General features: G+C 33.1%; 1 protein-coding gene across 1 annotated transcript in view; it reads right to left on the bottom strand.

Moving 5' to 3' along the window:
• Positions 1-17,210, bottom strand: part of LOC109254640 (contactin-6) — a 282,077-nt gene extending 264,867 nt beyond the window's left edge. The window contains 1 exon segment of the mRNA XM_053897189.1: positions 16,702-17,210. The gene's annotated coding sequence lies outside the window, so the exon portion shown is untranslated.
• Positions 17,211-18,345: the final 1,135 nt, after the last annotated feature.

Here is an 18,345-nt window from a genome sequence, read left to right as displayed (position 1 = left end):
GAGCTGTCAGCATAGGGCCGGATGTGGGGCTCGAACTCACAGACTGCAAGATCATGACCTGAGCCGAAGTCGGACGCTCAATTAACTTAGCCACCCAGGAGACCCTAAGTATTTAATTCTTGTATATTACTCTCATAAAATAGTAAATCTTAACTTCTCTCAAACATTTCAAAACTTTTTAAAATAAAAATTAGCACATTTTTAATACTTTTTGATTTAAACTGCTACCTTTAAAGTCTGATATTTAATTACAAAGGTACAAGTCTAACTGGGCAGAGACTCCTCAGAGTTTTAAATATGACAAGCATTCTACACAAACACACACACACACACACACACATACACACACACACACCACCACACCACACACAGAAACCAGTTCTAATTAGCACAGACTCAATCCTAAACTTAACTCAAAGGTATTAGTATCATGGGTTTCATTTGTCATCTATATTTCATTCAAAAACATCCCATGTTAAAAGACTTTTATCCTCTAAGGAATTTTACTACCTCCAATGAATTTTAACTTTGTGGGGGGCAGAAATCTGAGGACAAAATGTAGGTGCGGGGAGCTAACTTACATCTTGGGTGATTTTCTGCCATATTACTCACATAGACACACAGAACCTTAATTATAATTATATTTATGATAACAACTGGAGATTTCAAATTTAAACTCTTCAGATGGAGGTGGATTTTGTGGGTCCTAGTTACTCTTAAACAGTTTCTTGTGAGTCAGTTTTGCAACCGTTGACCCCGGTTACAGCTAACTTTGTTCAGCAAACTCCTCACAGCTCAATTAAGTCCATATGTATTTCTTATTATTCTCACGTGGCTGGACCACAACTCTTATAAATATTTCTCTGCCGCAGGGGTCACGACTCTGAAATCATGATAATTATACACATTAGCAGCTAATATAAAAACTGAAAGTCTATAGAACAGAAAAGTGTACCATCTTCAGAAATTCACCTGGAGCATGGTCAAACATTACTAAACTATTCAGTGTTTATTACTCCGGAAAATTTTAAATTCTGGGCCATTTAATTTTGATCTTTTAAAGTCTAAAATATGATTAATGACATATTTAAAAAGCAATCTAATTTTAAGCAGAGGAAAGGTTATTTATTTTGCCCTCTCACAATATACACAATAAAAAGTGGCATTTTTGACATCTACATGAATGGCAACTGCAAATGAATGTTCTTGAATTTGCTATGAATAAATATGCAGTCACATCATAATTATATAGAGAAGTGAATCAATTTAACAGTTAGTTTTCAAATGAACAATGGAAATTTTAAGGAAATAGGTATGCCATAAGTATTATTGTAAAGCAAATAAGATATATGATAGTCATTTCTCTAGCTTTCATGTGAAAAAGTACCTACTTATTAACCAGGTCAACCGAGTTTCTCTTACCTACTAATATCATAACGCTTGAGGAAATCAGTGTGGTTTTAATATTATCACCATTAGTGACCACAATGATGTACGCTAGCAAAACAAAATAATTATGCTACAAAACGGAAATCCACATGGTGACACACATTGTAACAATGAAATTATACTTAAAAAAACAGAATTTTTTTGGTTATTTTTTGTACTTCTAAATTGTTCTACAAGCCCAGAGAAATATGTGACAGTCTTTGGGTAGACTCCTAACCAACAATATTTACAACCTGATATAAAATAACATTCAAGACCAAAGTATATTTAAGAAAATCACTTACGATAATTATAAAGGTTTTTGAGAATGAAAAGAGAAAGTCCTCCATATTCCTGACTTGAGTAAATGGGTATCTGTGAAACTGCTCTACTCTTCTCCCTCCAGCTCACCTCAATGTCCAAAAACAGCACACATGTCTTATATTTTGGACTAAGTTCCAGTTCTAACCAACTCTGCACATATAACACACATCAAGGTGAATATGAATCCAACAGAGATTTCCTGTCAATTTCCTAGGAAAGAAGGAGGTAGGAAAAAAGGCTTGCATTCATAGCACTTAAAATTTTTAAGGATTTGAAAATCCAAAATTAACCACATATAGCTTTCAGAGACAAGCATATGCCACGAAACTCTTGGTACATATATTTTTTAAAGTTTGTTTGTTTATTTTAAGAGAGTGAGAGCAGGGGAGGGGCAGAGAGAGAGGGAGTGAAAGAATCCCAAGCAGGTTCTGCACTGTCAGTTGCCGGGCTTGAACCCACCAACCCCGAGATCATGACCTGAGCCGAAATCAAGAGTCAGACGCTTAAGTGACTGAGCCACGCAGGCACCCCGAAACTCTTGGCATATTTTTAATAAGGTGCATTGATTAGGGGTCTGCAATGTGAAAAATAGGAAGCTTGAAGATACTTCATAGCATTATGTTTTCCTTGTAAAAATTTTGATTGTAAGTGATTGTAACTGTTTTACTTATTTAATGCTCCATGACAAAAAACCTCAAAAATTGGTGGTTAAGGGGAAGCTGAGGGGTTCAGTCAGTTAAGCATCTGACTTCAGCTCAGGTCATGATCCCGTGGTTTGTGAGTTCAAGCCCCGCATAAGGCTCTGTGCTGACAGCTCAGAACCTGAAGCCTGCTTCAGATTCTGTGTCTCCCTCTCTGTCTGTTCCTTCCCCCACTCACACTCTCTCTCTCTCTCAAAAATAAATAAAGATTTAAAAAATTTAAAAAAAATTGGTGGTTAAAACAATTCATTATTTCTCACCCACAAAGTCTGGTTTCAGTCAGTTAAATGTATCATCTCTGGGGTGTTGCAGTGGCAGTTAAATGCCAAAACCCGGGAATGAACTAGTGGGTAAGGTTGAAGGTGGGGAAAATGGGGGGAAGTGGTTAAATTCCAGTTATAAGATAAATAAGTTCTGAGGATATAATGCCCTGCAAGGTGACTATAGTTAAGAATACTGTATTGTATATTTCAAAGTTGCCAAGAGAGTAGATCTTAGAAGTTCTCACTATAAAAAAAGAAAAAAAAAATAGGACTATGTGAGGTGATGGATGTATTAACTAACCTTATTATGATAATCATTTTGCAAAATATACATATATCAAAATATATTTCACAGCTTAAAATAACATGTTATATACCAGTTATAACTAAAGAAAGCTGGAAAACAAAATGCAATATGTAGAAAGTGTACTCAGTAACATGCATACTTGATATTTGATTTTGCATTTGTTGTCTGTGCTGTCTCTGCTTAAAGTAGATTATACTGACACTTTCTGAAAATAAGTCATTGGATAAAATGAGCAAGAGCTCCTGTTTAAAAAAAAAAAGAAAGAAAGAAAAGAAAGATTTAGAGATTATTTTTTCCTGCAGCATAACCCGATTTATAAATGTCATGATTCTAAACCAGAAATAAAACAAGTTTGTTTGATGGCTTTTATCTTATTATTAAATATGCCAAACAAAGTGTGAATATATTCCAGTCTAAATCAAACAAAAGAATGTATTTCTAAAATACTGTTAGGCAAATCCAAATATCCCATATCATTATTTTCCTCCAAAATAAAATGGGATCATATATGAACACAATAAGTTATATGAAGTTAAATGCAGTTTAACAAAAAAATGAGAAGCTCTTCTTCTGAGCATCTGGAAAACCAAGTTATGTATCTCACATTCTTTTAGCTATCTGAATAAGAAATTATCATACACGTCACATTGACAGTCTATTTCTCTATAATTTATAAATTGTTGCCAAATCCAGAAATGTTTACAGTTACAGCTTTACCCTCAAAACTATTTCCTATACCTATGCGCACTTCTGAATTGTCCTGATCTGCCAAATCTCTGAAAGATCATAATATACATCAACTTCAAAGATAGGTCAAATACAATTTGTAGTTCTATAATAAATAACTACTTAAATTTTCTGATTGCTTCATCATGGACTAGATTACTGTGGTTGCCAAGGGCAGAGACATAAATTTAAGTTCAGCATTAATTATCATTTTAATATGACTTATTTTGTACACCATTAGATTTAGATGACACTGTAATAGTATACTTGGAATAAGCACAAATGTATTTAACTTTATGTTTCTCTAGTAGAATCTACATTCATTAATCAAGCATGTGTTGAGTACCCACCACATGCTAGACCGTGACCTAGGTGCATGACCTATGTAAATTTGAAAACATAATCCCTCTCCTTAGTACACTTCAAATGTATTCATTTAGACTTTACGATCTAATGCACAATCTATGTTAAATATGGATTTAATTATATTAAGACTAAGAACAGTAATTGTACACCCCCTTATAGTTAAAAAAACATACTTGGAAACATTAACTCATTCAATTTTCACGTAGTCCTTTGAATTTTTGGAAGCCAAATGTATGTATATACATACAAACAGAGGTTCAGGGAGTATTTCACACATTTTATGAGGTTTCGTGCTTAAAATGCTGTCATATTATAAACTTGGAAAAAAGTTTGAGACATGTATGAAAATTAAAGGTGATCTCCTTGATGTGTGATGAACTTCTTGAGCATGAGAAAAAATGTACAATCTCAATGGAAAAATGGGCAAAGGATATGGGCTGACCTTAATAAAAGGAATAGATACAAACATGCATGAAATATTCAGACCATATTTATGGAAAAAGGGTTATTTACAGCAATATTAGAACATAGTTTATTTGTGTGTTTATTTTGCCAATCCAATAGGAGAGTACTCAAAATTAATAATATGTAATGTTGGGGCACCTGGATGGCTCAGTCAGATGCTTAACTGATTTTGGCTCAGGTCATGATCTCAGTTTGTGAGTTCAAGCTCCAAGTCAGGCTCTGTGCTGACAGCTCAGAGCCTGGAGCCTGCTTCAGATTGTGTCTCCCTCCCTCTCTGCTCCTCACCACTCATGCTCTGCCTCTCTCTCCTTCAAAAATAAATAAACATTAAAAAATTTTTTTAATAATATGTACTGTTTACAAGTGTGTGGCAAGGGGAACTCAGGTGCCTGGAAGCACAGATGGAACTGTCTTTCCAAAGGACAATTTAGTAATATGCATGCTAACATATTTAAAATAATACATGCTATTGGAGCACATGAGTGGCTCAGTTGGTTAAGCATCTGACTTCTGATTTTGGCTCAGGTCATGATCTCACGGTTTATGAATTTGAACCCTGCGTCAGGCTCTGTGCAGACAGCTTGGAGCCTCCTTGGGATTATTTCTCTCCCTCTCTCTCTGCCCTGCCGCCCACCAAAAATAAATAAATAAACATTTAAATATGAAATAAAATAACACATACTATTTAACACTGAAGTTTTAATACTAGGGATTTATTTTTAAAAAATAATCAGAGACATATGTAAAATACTCAGGAAAAAATATTCAGGTATAGGCATATAGTCATCATAACATTTTTCGTAAGTAGAAAATAGTTCTAAAAAGCTAAATACTTGATGATACATTATTTGTTTGAGAAAATTTATGGACACCCATCCGGTGAAACATCCCTCGGATTTAGGAGAATATTGATGATTACTCAAAATGCTCACAGCAGGTTAATTTACAAGAACAAGTATAAAATAGAACATATAGATTCATCTCAATGTTGTATTTTATACATGCATGCACATGCACAAAAAATGACTGAAAGGATTCTATATCTTGAGTGAAATGACAATATTAATGTGTATATTTTGCTGCGGTCTGCAAATTTTGTATAATAAAGGTATATAACTTTTATAATCTGAAAAAAAGAAAAATAAATGATATTCTTGATCCATTTGATACAATTGTGTATTTATTCAAAGAAAACAAAAACATAAATTTGAAAAGATATGAAAACCCCTATTTTTATCACAGCATTATTTACAATAGCCAAGATAAAGAAGGAACCCAACTGTCCACTGATATATGAATGGAAAAGACATGATACACACACGCACACATGCATACACACATACACACACTGTGAAACATTACTCAGTCATAAAAAAAGAATGAGACCAAGACAAAACAAAACAAAAAGCAAACAAACACAAAAAGAATGAGATCTTGCCATTTGTGACAACACGGATGGACCTACAGAGAATTATGCTAAGTGAAATAAGTTGGACAGAGAAAGACAACTACAATTTCAATTTCTATGGAATATAAAAAACAAATGGACAAAGAAGCAAACCACAAAACAGACTCTTAAATACAGAGACAATCTGGTGATACCTAGAGGGGAGATGGGTAGGGGGTTGGGTGAAAAAGGTAAAGGGGATTAAGAGTACAAACTTCCAGTTATAAAATAAGTAAGTCATAGAGATGAAAAGTACAGATTAGAGAATATAGTCAGTAATATTGTAAAGACATTGTAGAGCGACAGATGGTGTCTATGCTGTTGTGATGAGCACTAAGTAATGTATGTAATTACTGAATCAGTATGTTATATACCTGAAACCAATAAACATTGTATGTTAATTCTACTTCGATAAAAAAATAATTAAAAATAAGTAAATAAATGATATCCTGTTTGTTTTTTATTTTCCTCACTTGCTATATAGAGTAATTTCCCAAAGTTAGTTAAGAATTTGATGTAGTTTGCAAATTATGAACAGATCTCACCATTTCAGTAAGTCCGTAAGTACCATTTAGTTGATGAAAATGAGTAACATTCAGGTAAAGGAGTTGGGACATGTGATTAGAAAATTATGTGAACGTTTATATACTATGAAATGCTACTTTTTGCTAATACATTCTTTTTTAAGCAGATTATGACTTTTTTGCATAACCTATAATACATCACTATCACTATCAAGGGATAATTATTATTCTGAGCAAATACTTAGCTCTTTTAAGTAGTCTTTTGGTGTTTATTGCTGTATCATGTTATTTTATTTTAAAAAGTTATCATGGAATTAGATAATATATTAATTTCTAATGCTCATTTCTTCAGTAAGTTATAAAATTAACAGTGTTGCCATCTAATTTGTAGATATGAATGTTTAATTGAGTTCAAGAGCACATGTTAAAATTTTAAATTCACAATAGCAGGACTCTATACTGCCTTCTTCAGAATTAAATGTCCCAATGCCTGGAATAGCATCAATCACACCATAATTATTCAGTCAATATTTCTGAAATTAATTAATATAATAAAATCACTGTCTACTGTGAGTTGGGCACTGGATATACAAAGAAGTCAGGATCCAAGTCTGCTAGATCTGAGATGTTAGGAGACAGCACAACCAATGGGAATAAAACAAGTTAAAATATGACTCAAACTTCTATGACTACCATGTGTTAAAAGAAAAAAAAAAAAAACACTGAGAAAAAAAGCCTTTAAAACTATGTTTATAAGACAAGAGCAATAATTAACTTACAGATCATAATTTTCAATCATCTGTAAAGGTGAGATTAACAAATTTTGGTGCTCTGAAATGTTATTTAATTAAGCTTTAAAATTACCTTTATTATTGTTTATTAACAGTACATTTTATTTAATTGTAATATTAATATTGGTAATTAAATATGTTAAATTATTGATCAAAGTTAACTAGAATTTTTGGATAAACTGGGGTGATTTCATACACAAATGAAAGCACGAAATAAATAATATCCAGTGGCTAAAACTGTGAGAATGGAAAAAAATATTTTAGAACATCCAAAGATATATTTATGAATCTTGATATTTCAGTGGCATAAAATGATTTGTTGTTGTTGTTCCATGCTTCTCTGTGAAAAACATTACCTTTATCTCATAAAGAAGTCACTAATAGTGAAAGGAAGTGTCTCAAGTATTGCACAGATAAGGGATGTATGTGTTGTGTAAATATATGAAAACTTCTATTTGGCTTTCTATGTTGAACTACACATGGAAAAAAGGTGATTTTGCCTTTTAAATTCCAGCCTCTTTCTATAATAAAGTTGTTTCTGTCATTACATAATCTCTCTGAACATCTTATGACAAAGATGGAAGGAGAGGGAAGTCAGCAAACAAAAAGCTTTCCTTCCCCACCAAAGTTCCCTATATCTTGACAGAAAGATGCAGATAAAAGCCTCATTCTTCTGTCTACAAACCAAAGAGGCACAGTTTGCACAAAATATCAACTTAAATTATATGTAGTATACCCACGATGTCAATTTTAGGAGAATTGTGAATACACACTTTTGTGTTAACTTAGAGAGAGGAATGTCTGAATTAGTTTATCTGTCAGCAGTACAGATTCACAATTAAGCATGTTTAAGAATTCACTGGCTAAAATTAATTCCTAGAGAAAACATCTTCATCTTATACTTCAAAACAAAATTAACCTAAAAAAAAAACTACCTTGTATGAACACTTGAGGAACTGTAACCTTTTCATCCCTAGAAAACTTTAAGGACTTTCTTTAATTTACTCTTATATCAGCCAATAGAAAATTAGCATCATGTCTGATTTCTGAACTTCTCTTTCATTTATTGCTTTTTACTGATTGGAGGACTTTGACACATGCTAGAGAGGAAAATTATATTCTTTTGCCAAGAGCTCTATTCCAGCAAGTATATTATACTCCTGATATTTACAAAGATCTACAAAAAAGATCTACAAAAAAACAAAACAAAACAAAAGACTACAAAACTCTCCTGACACTGCCCCTTTATCATACAAATGTAAGAAGCCAAATCAATTAAACTTTGAAATTATGGACAAATAAAAGCATTGAAAACAAAATGTCCATATTGGCCTCTTACATACAAGGGTGATAAATTACTAGGAACTTTGCAAAATGTCTTCTTTGAGTTTCTCCTTCCACCTTTAAAAGAACACTAAAAAAAGTTGTTGTTTTTTTTTTTTTAAATCCATCCAATATTCTCACTTTTAATCAACAGAAGTCACCTAAAGAAAGAATGGTCCACTTAGCAATCAGCTTGACTCTGTTATGAGGAATTACTGTGCCGACAAACATTTTGAATAATTTCCTCTACATTTTAAGAATTTGTACACCATTAAACCTAAGGAATTAATATAGTTACCACTCCTAGAGGTTATGTAAACAACACCTACTGGCCAGTCCTTCTAACTAAATTCTGGAGTGTTTCCTAGCATATTCTCTCATTGAATGAACTGTCCTTTTGGACTAAACCAAGTATTTTGATACATCAAATTAATATTTGAGGAATTAATGGAAAGAAATATACAATTGACCTTACCTATATCTTATAAGCTAATGTGATGATCTAGCAAACAACTGAAAAATTAAAGAAAACCATCTTTAATTTCTGTGAAGAATCTTATTTTAAACCTAGCATTAAGTTGTGGTTCAAAGTTATGGAATGACTGTATGCCTTGATCCCTGCAGCACCACTAAACTGATAGAAAACACACCAAAAGAAATATATGAAGTCATAATACTACCAGAAGAAAATAAAGTACCAGCAAGTCAGAAAGCTTGATGACCTTCTAATAGATGGAAAGCAGATGAGGAAAACTGCAGTCAACATGGCAGTATATGATACTATGCAATATGATACGGAAAGGTATCATTTTGTACAGAATGTAATATATCAAATCCTGTATGTGTGTGTGTGTGTGTGTGTGTGTGTGTGTGTGTGTGTATATATATATATATATATATATATATATATATATATATATATATATATATATATATATAAAATCAAGGCTATAAATGAGAAAGATAAATTGTAAGAGAACCAAAATAAAGAAGAAAATCAGAGTTAAACTGGTGAGGCTCCAAAATGAGGAAAAAATCTCAGAGTTAGCTGTAATAACCCAAGGAAAAGAGGGCCCTCCATTAAAAAGGAAACTTTCAAGGATTCTGCTTATCTGCTGGAAAGAAAGGGTCTTGCAGAGGGCGGCTGAACATCAAGTTTTTGCCAAGCTTAGTTTAGGGCCAAATTTATTCTATATGCATGTTAAGGTAATTTTAGGCTAAAAATTAACATAGAAACTAGTACCAAATGGGGAAATGACAACAACTCTAGAGGCAAAAGTGAAGCAATGCCACAGAGAAGCATCTTCAACTCTGATAATGCTGGTCTCTCATTGAAATTGACATCTGCTGAAGATGAATCTGTCATAAAAGGAAATGACAAACACCAAAAAGAATAAACCACCATGAGGGAAATTCAGCAGACATACGTAATGAAGTAATTTGTCTGTAAAAAAACCAACTTTAAAATAAGAGAATTATTAAAATAAAAAATTTATTAAAATAAAAACTTTAAAATAAGAGAATTTTTAAAATAAGCAATGGAAATTACAGAAATCCAAAATATTTGCTGAAAAGAAAAATAAATTTATGAAGTACAAGGGAGAGGAAAACACAGAGTGAAACACAAAAAAGAAAGGTATGAAAATAAATAAAACAAGTCAAAGCAGAAGAAAAGAAGAAGGTTCAAATACTTGATGAGCATCTTGGAGAAAAGAGAGATGGAAAAGAGATAGGAGTAAATATATAGTAGCTGAGAATTTTTCAAAATTGAAGTTAGACATATTTAGGAGCTTGTCGACGCCAGAATGGTATATATTTAAAACAAATCCACACCTACGCACATTGTAATAAACCCAAAGATGTCATTGCAAAGAGGAATTTTTAAAATCTACCAGAATGAAAGAAAGACAAATATATCTTCAAAGATGTCATAGTTAGACTATGAGCAGTCTTCTCTGGAGCTAAATTATATTCCAGAAGAGCAGTGAACAGAATATGCACAAAATGTTGAGAAGAAAGTTAACAAGGTTAACTTGGAATTCTAGAATCAACTGCATTATTATTTAAAATGTGAGTAATTTTTAGAAATATAAATTGTAGGAGCATTTAAGACTGTTTCGATAATGACCTTCAAATGGTCTTCAGTACACACGAAATGAACCTAGGAGATGTATGTATATGCACTAAGAAGAAATGGTTAATAAGCAACTCAGAAAAACATGTCATAAATCTAAATAAACGTTGACAAAAAGTGTTAGGAGAAGTTTAAAAATAAAGTGAAAATAAAAGAGTAGCAACATGGACATTGGCAGAAATATCTTGGAGGAAATTTAAACAAGCCATTGTCCTGTTTGTAAAAAGGATAGCTACATTATCTTTTGCTTTATTAGAAAATACAAAGTTTCATTTTTTGTTAAAATATGTATGTTCACTAAAATGTAATAGAGTATCTGATTTTTAAGCTAGTAAAAATCGCAAAAAAATGAGTATAGAAGGCTTCATATACCCAATCAAAGTCAGTCAATAAGTACAATAAAATAAGCTGTTGAAAAATATCTTTGGCGGGACGCCTGGGTTGCTCAGTCGGTTAAGCATCTGACTTCAGCTCAGGTCACGATCTCCCGGTCCTTGAATTCGAGCCCCGCGTTGGGCTCTGGGCTGATGGCTCAGAGCCTGGAGACTGCTTCCGATTCTGTGTCTCCCTCTCTCTCTGCCCCTCCCCCGTTCATGCTCTGTCTCTCTCTGTCTCAAAAATAAATAAACGTTAAAAAAAAAAAGAAAAAAAAAGAAAAATATCTTTGGCAAGTGGGACTAGAAATATGTGGGAAGATATCAATTTTTTTTAAATTTTATTATCTTTCCTACCAGATCAAATTTTATTATTGTTTCCAGCTTCACAGATTACTTTTTTAGGATTTTAAAATTTTAATAAGAGAAAAACCCAGAAAAAACAAAACCATTAACAACAGGAAAGAAATCACAAATATTTTTTGATGGTTTTCTTTGGTGAAAGGGATTATGGCTTATTCTTTTCTTCTGTTTTTCTGTATATTGTTTTCATAATGAAAAAATTAAATAAACCATTTTTATTGATCACCTCTGATTGCTTGGTGCATGCAGAAATACCATTTCTATTTTTAGGCTATGTGAATCTGAAGGCCAGCATCTCTGAATCTTGTCACAAGATTCCCTGAGCTCCCTTTTCATATCTAACTATAATTTACACCTCCAAATTTAATTTTCTATTAATTACCCAGTATAATTGATGAGATGATGCTTATAATATTCACTTTTTTATTGTTTTATATCATATTTTCTCAGTCAATCCCAAGGCTCATAGACAAATGTTGTAATAGTAACACTAATATAAAAATGATCAAACAACTAATACAAAGCACTTATTAATTTCAAAGCTTTCTCCCAAGGTATTTTTCACACATTAACCTATTTATTCCTCTTGCTTTGATTGTGAAGTCAGGTCTACTATTATCTCCATTATGGACAGGAAACAGGGGTGTCGAGAGGCTAAGTTACTTTCTTGAGACCACAAACCTATCCTGTGCCAAATGTAGAGACGAACAAGTATATAGCTGATGTATGATCCTTCTGCCTCCAGAAGCTGGTGTCACTTTATACATACTAGAGAGAATGGAATATCTTTTACCAGTAAGATCATGTGTTTTCTAATTCATAGGACATGTCATTCTCTTATGGCTTCTTTAAAAAACTCTCAATATCTAAGCGATTTTATTCATATATTCATTTAATTGGAAGCTTGTTACGTATAAATTTTATGCCCACCAAATTTATGTCATAAAATATTTGAGACTCCTAATTTTGATTCATGCTGCTAGGACCCTAATTCACTCTAAATTACCTTAGGATTCTTTGCAAGATAGTTAACTAGGCCATAGACTTCATCACTAAAGACTGACAGGAAAATTAAAGAATAAGAGAATAAAAAAGTAAAATATAATCATAATAATAAAGAATAAAAGAATAATAAAAGAGAGCCCAATGACTGCTTTTTGTCCTTCTCTAGTATACCCTATTATGCCTTCATCATAACAAGTATTTAATGCTAGAATATATAGTGTAGACAAACATGATTTTGACTAGAATAGTTCTTGTCAATATGAATAATGGGAATAATTCAATTTTCTAATGAAATTTCCATTTGAAAGAATTCTTCTAAGCTGAAAGATTTTTATTTAAAGTTCATTTAAGAGATTTTTATTCCTCTATTGTTCTACAGAAACAACAAACAGAAAGAAAAGCATAGTGATGTTGATGGGATACAAAATCAAAGTAAAAAACCTTCTGTGTTTAATAAAAATATAAGTGAGTACAACCCTAAAACATAGATTCTGAAGCACAATCCCACTGCTGCCAAATACTAAAGACAAACAAACAAACAAACAAACAAAAACATGGACCTCCATGAAATAGGTGGATGGAGTCATACAGGAAAGCTGGCAAGTATTTTCTCCCTTATTTACTTTTAGGAGGATACAGATTATCCCCAAACCTGCCAGGTTATACTCCCTTGCCCGCACACATGGACAGATTCCCTCATTATCACATCTCCCACCACAATGGTACGTGGTTCTACAATGTGTTACAATCACTGAACCTACACTGATACATCGCTATCACCCAAAATCCAGAGTTCACACCAGGGTTCACTCTTGGTATGGGATATTCTATGGGTTTGGACAAATACACAGTGACATGCATCTACCATGATAGTATCACACAAAATTGTTTCAATGCCTTAAAATCCTCTGTGCTTTCTCTATTCATCCCTTATGCATACATTTTTAAGTAAAAAGAAGATAAAGGGGAAAAAATCTAAGAAAAATGCAATTGAAAAGTGTAAATCTCAAGAAGAATCAGCCACACTTTGAGCAAAGTGCTTAGGCAATTACTCTTATAGGGATTAAATATCTCTAAAATATAATCTTTCTGTATATATTTTTAAAAATAAAAATAAAAGTGAACTAAAAAAGTAGAACATTAAAAATAAAATGGGATAATATGATAGATGTGGAAGACAGAAAAATGAGATCCAACATGCTCATAACTGGTGACCCTGAAGAAAAGGAACAAACGATTTAACAGTAAAAACAGAATGTAACAACAACTAAATTGAAATATAAAAATGAAAATCAATGGGGGACACCATGTTCAAGCAAATTGATAAAGACTGACTAACTCTAGGACATACTCTGGCAAAACACACACACACACACACACAGCATCATGTAGACACTCATCAGAAAGAAGCAACTTGTATTCAAGATGGAAATCTCGTACACATCTAATAACCAGTGGACAGCAACATTCAGTATGGCAAGAATCTCCAGCATTGTTTCCAATAATTACAAGTTTCTAAAGGAGAAAATATGTCTGATTCAAGATAGATTAATGTGTCTTCCATGTATAAGGCAAAAGAAGAAAATGTTCTATGTAGGCACACAGACAATATACCATCTATGACTATTTCTTTGGTGGAGGGGTACTACTTAACACTGAAATCCAATAACCCAAGAAATAATTCAAAGTTAAGAATAGAGGAATGATGAATTATGCAGTAATTGGTAAGGACTGAGGTTTTTCAAATTCCAAGTAAGTCTAACCAATACTGTGTGAATTAAAACAGAATTAAAATACCATAAATCTCAATAACATAAAACTGATAATACAATTGAAGTTCAGGTGGTGTATGTAAGGGAAATAACCATAAAATACATGCGCTAATTTCTTTAAATATCATATCGAAGACTTTACAAGAGATTGTTTAATATTTAAAAATGCATCCTATGAATAGTGACTTCAGACTATTAATACTTTCATAATTTTTGTTCTTACCTCGAGTGCTTTTATTATGGACCTAATATCTCCTTTGGGAAAAAAGAAATATCCAAAATTTAGCAATTTCTTCAGTTTCATATCGGCTCATTTTTTTCCTATTGAATCCAAATCTAAAATAAACTCAATACTTTTTTTTAAAGGGTAGGGTAAGATCATATTCTTTTAAAAGAACATCTATTATCTATCTATCTATCTATCTATCTATCTATCTATCACTGATCACATTATCAAAATGTTTATTTGCCCAAAACAAATAAAAAAGTATTCTTCTAAAGTTTCTCTCTCTGTGCGTCTCTCTCTGTCTCTGTTTCTCTCTCTCTCATTTTGTTATTAGAATTTAGGCACAGGATGTCTCCAAATATCTTGACTGTTATTTACAGGTGACAGGATTTTGTTTTTGAACACTTGTGTTTAGCTTGAGTTATTTTTAAGGAGTATAGCTTCTGCTGCTGAATTCTAATTAATATGGTGTTAAAATATATACATAAGTAAAAAAAAAATATTTCATAACCCTCTTCCTTCCAATAAAATAATTAAAAAGGTACAAATTTACTTTTATATTACTATTTTCAGTTATCAAAAACACAAAAGCATACAAACAACTTAATACACTTCACATTCTTTTCCCAAGATAATTGATTCTTTTTTTTCAAAACTTAAACCAAATATGTACTAATTCTCCAAATGACAATGTGAATTTGTTTTCATTAGGGAGAGTTACATGGAGAATACTAAACAAACTATTCTGGCACTTAACTAGAAATGTTCAAAGGAAGTAATGCAATGGCAGTTTATAAATGAGCAGTTTTTTAGCTAAGATGTGATAAGTTATGCATTTATACAACCTCATACAAAGCCTTATAAAAAGTGCAGATTTATATATTTGACATCTTTGGATTGCATAGCCATGATATTGCTTTAAAAAAAATCATGGAAGTATCAAAGATGAAAAGACTCTGTGTTTCTGTTTGTGATACAAATCATGACAGTATTTTGTGTGTGTGTATTTTGTGTAGGTTTACACATGTGGGGGGGGTGAGGTATGGGAGAGTGTGCTTAAATATATTCTTATCTTATAAAATACAAGGCACATACATTGATAAAAGCTTTAACAACAATAATGAAAGATAAACCCATTAGATATATGAAGATTGTTCAAAACTAGAAATTCAATATTCAACATATGGTTCTTTCTCTTAGAAAGATTTTTAAAAACATTGCCACTATAGATCAGCTTATGAATACCTCATTTTCCAAATTGATTCTATGTAATTCTACTGTTCTCCCTATTTTTTCTCTCCATATAACTTCTGTTTACTCATTGTGTGAATATTTCTCAGAGGACATAGTCAGGATGCTGATTATTTAAACATAAGTAGTTTTCAATTGGAGAAGCAAGTACTATGAATTCCAATTTCTCCCCAAACCCCCAAAGTTGATAGTATTCCGTTAACATAATGGGCTATACGTGGCTAATCTCAGAGCTCTTGTAAGTTTTGTTCCCAAGTCATCAACTTCTGAAACTTTTCATAAACTATTACAGGTACCTTAATACTGACAAGCTTACCTATTGTAAATGAAAAGAAGCAATTATCGGGAAGCTGGGTGCCAAGCAAAATGCCAGAAAAAAATTTGGTGGGGTCATGTGACCTCCAGTCTTGCTTTACTCCCCTCCAGGGAGCGAAATCCCTCCCCCAGGAAACTTTTTACAACCATTCCTTTAAATCATCTGTTGGCCAATGTAAACCCCACCCCTCTACCCTACGATGAAAAAAAATTAGCAATCACATTTTCTCATTTGCCGTTACAGAAAGGGCGTGAAGCCATCTGAAAGTACCAGAATTAGCACTGTCATCCCGTCTTGCCCATTAGTTTTACTGCAGCAAAGACTAGTGAAACACTGAAAAATGTACCTGTAGTCTCTCTGTCCCTGGTTTGATCCTAAGCTCCCCAGAATACAGATTCAATACATTTTCTCTCACGAGGAATAAATGCATTTTAAGCATCAACATCATAGAAACATAGCATAAATAAAGCAGTGACTTCTCCCCCAACCCCAGCTTTTACCTGTTAATGCTAATACAAAGACATTGAGAGGAAGAAAAGCCGCAGCTTGCCCAGCAAAATTCTCAATGCAGCAGACAGCACAATTTTGTAGTTACAGATCTTACCAGGGAAATGTCTCGGGATCTTTACAATTTTTCTGCAGAACTCTGTTTCAAGCTCTCAGCCAGGCATGCTGTGCATCCAGGCAGAACCAAGCCGTATGGAATGTCTATGCAGCTGGGAGATAATGGGACTCTTTTTCCCAGCTGGGACCGCAAGCCTTTTATCCACTGAGTATTGCGTGGCTCTTCTCTGGTCTTAAGCATGAAATACGCTCCTCTCCTGCTGCATTCCTGACGGAACCTAGACAATTAGTTCTTGAGGCACATGTGCAAATCCCCCGTTTGGAATATTCAAAAGGAAAATTCTCCCTAGACTGAAAAAGCAGCTCTATCTTCACCATCCTTCACAGAATCAGACAGAGCTGAGAACAGCTGCCATTCCAGTGGCATGAAAGATTAAACTCACCCTCCCCTTTCTTTGACTACAGATAGTCACTCCTGTTGGGTCATCAGAAAATCTCCTTTATTGAAAACTGGGTCAGGCTAACTACTTATTAGGTTTCCAATAGGAAAGGAAGTAATTTTTTTTTCTTCCTCTGGTTTCACTGCATTGTCATTTGCAAGCAAAGATTAAGCCAGTCAAGGGTCTGCACTGATTTAGACTGTATTCAAACATAAGTAAGCTTTCTGAAGCACACCAGTGACTCCTGCTACTAGTTAAGGTGAAGAGAAAGGGGAAATAAAATCAAAGGGTCTCAGGCACTGTCACTAAATCCTTTCTAAAACACATTTTAAAAATATGTGCAGGAGGCTTCTAAAAGATAGAGAAGTGTGTAAAGAAAGTGGAGTCAAGTCCAAAAGAGTATTGCTGCTCTCCTAGGTAAGATACTTATAATCTCCAGAGCCCAAGAACAAGTGTGCATGTGTTTGCAAAACAACCCTGTAAGGAAGAGAATGCTGTGCTTCACACCCAGCCTTACAAGTAAACTTCAAGTATGTCTGGGTCTTGTTATTGGTTTGGAAGGGGCTAACTTTTTACTGGAAAAAAAAGCTAACAATAACAACAAAGGCTAATGATAGGAAAAACAGTTGCAAACACACAGAGACACTAACCCATATGAACATGGCTACAACATGAGAGAAGAATAAACCCTTGGACTTATTTTCATGTCATAATGAAAAGAACTCCCATTCTCAGCCTCCCAAAGAAAATGGATACGGGGGAAGTAAGTCCAAAAATCAAATGTGAATAAATCAAAAGATATCCTTCAGACTCAGTTTGTTTTTATCTGATGAGCCATAAGGTTTCTATGGCTACATTTCATGATTACCTCCTATGAATCTCCATGATTACATTCTTCTGTAAATATATCAGTCATGGACCTCATTTCTACACAGGGTCCAACCACCATCATCAGAGGCTTGAGAAACAATTAATGCTTCTTAACACTAGGTGAACTCAAAATGAGTTCTAATTCATGAGAAAGCAAACTGGATGAATTATTTTATAGTTACAAAATGTGTCCTAACTGAATGTCTATTTTTTTTAAATTAAAAGTATCTCTGCCTCTTTTAAAATCACAGTACTATTTATTTATAAAAATGCCAAAATACCTAATTTTTCTACTAGGTATGAGAAAAATAGTCCCAATATAGTGGGTTTTTCCTTGAATAGGAACTCATTCACTTTAAAGGACA

Source organism: Panthera pardus, unplaced genomic scaffold, assembly GCF_024362965.1.
Source record: "Panthera pardus isolate Hobbes unplaced genomic scaffold, ASM2436296v1 HiC_scaffold_8, whole genome shotgun sequence".
NCBI classification, from domain to species: Eukaryota; Metazoa; Chordata; class Mammalia; order Carnivora; family Felidae; genus Panthera; species Panthera pardus.
The sequence above is the reverse complement of the archived record's forward strand: the minus strand, read 5'-3'. Positions and strand labels throughout refer to the sequence as shown.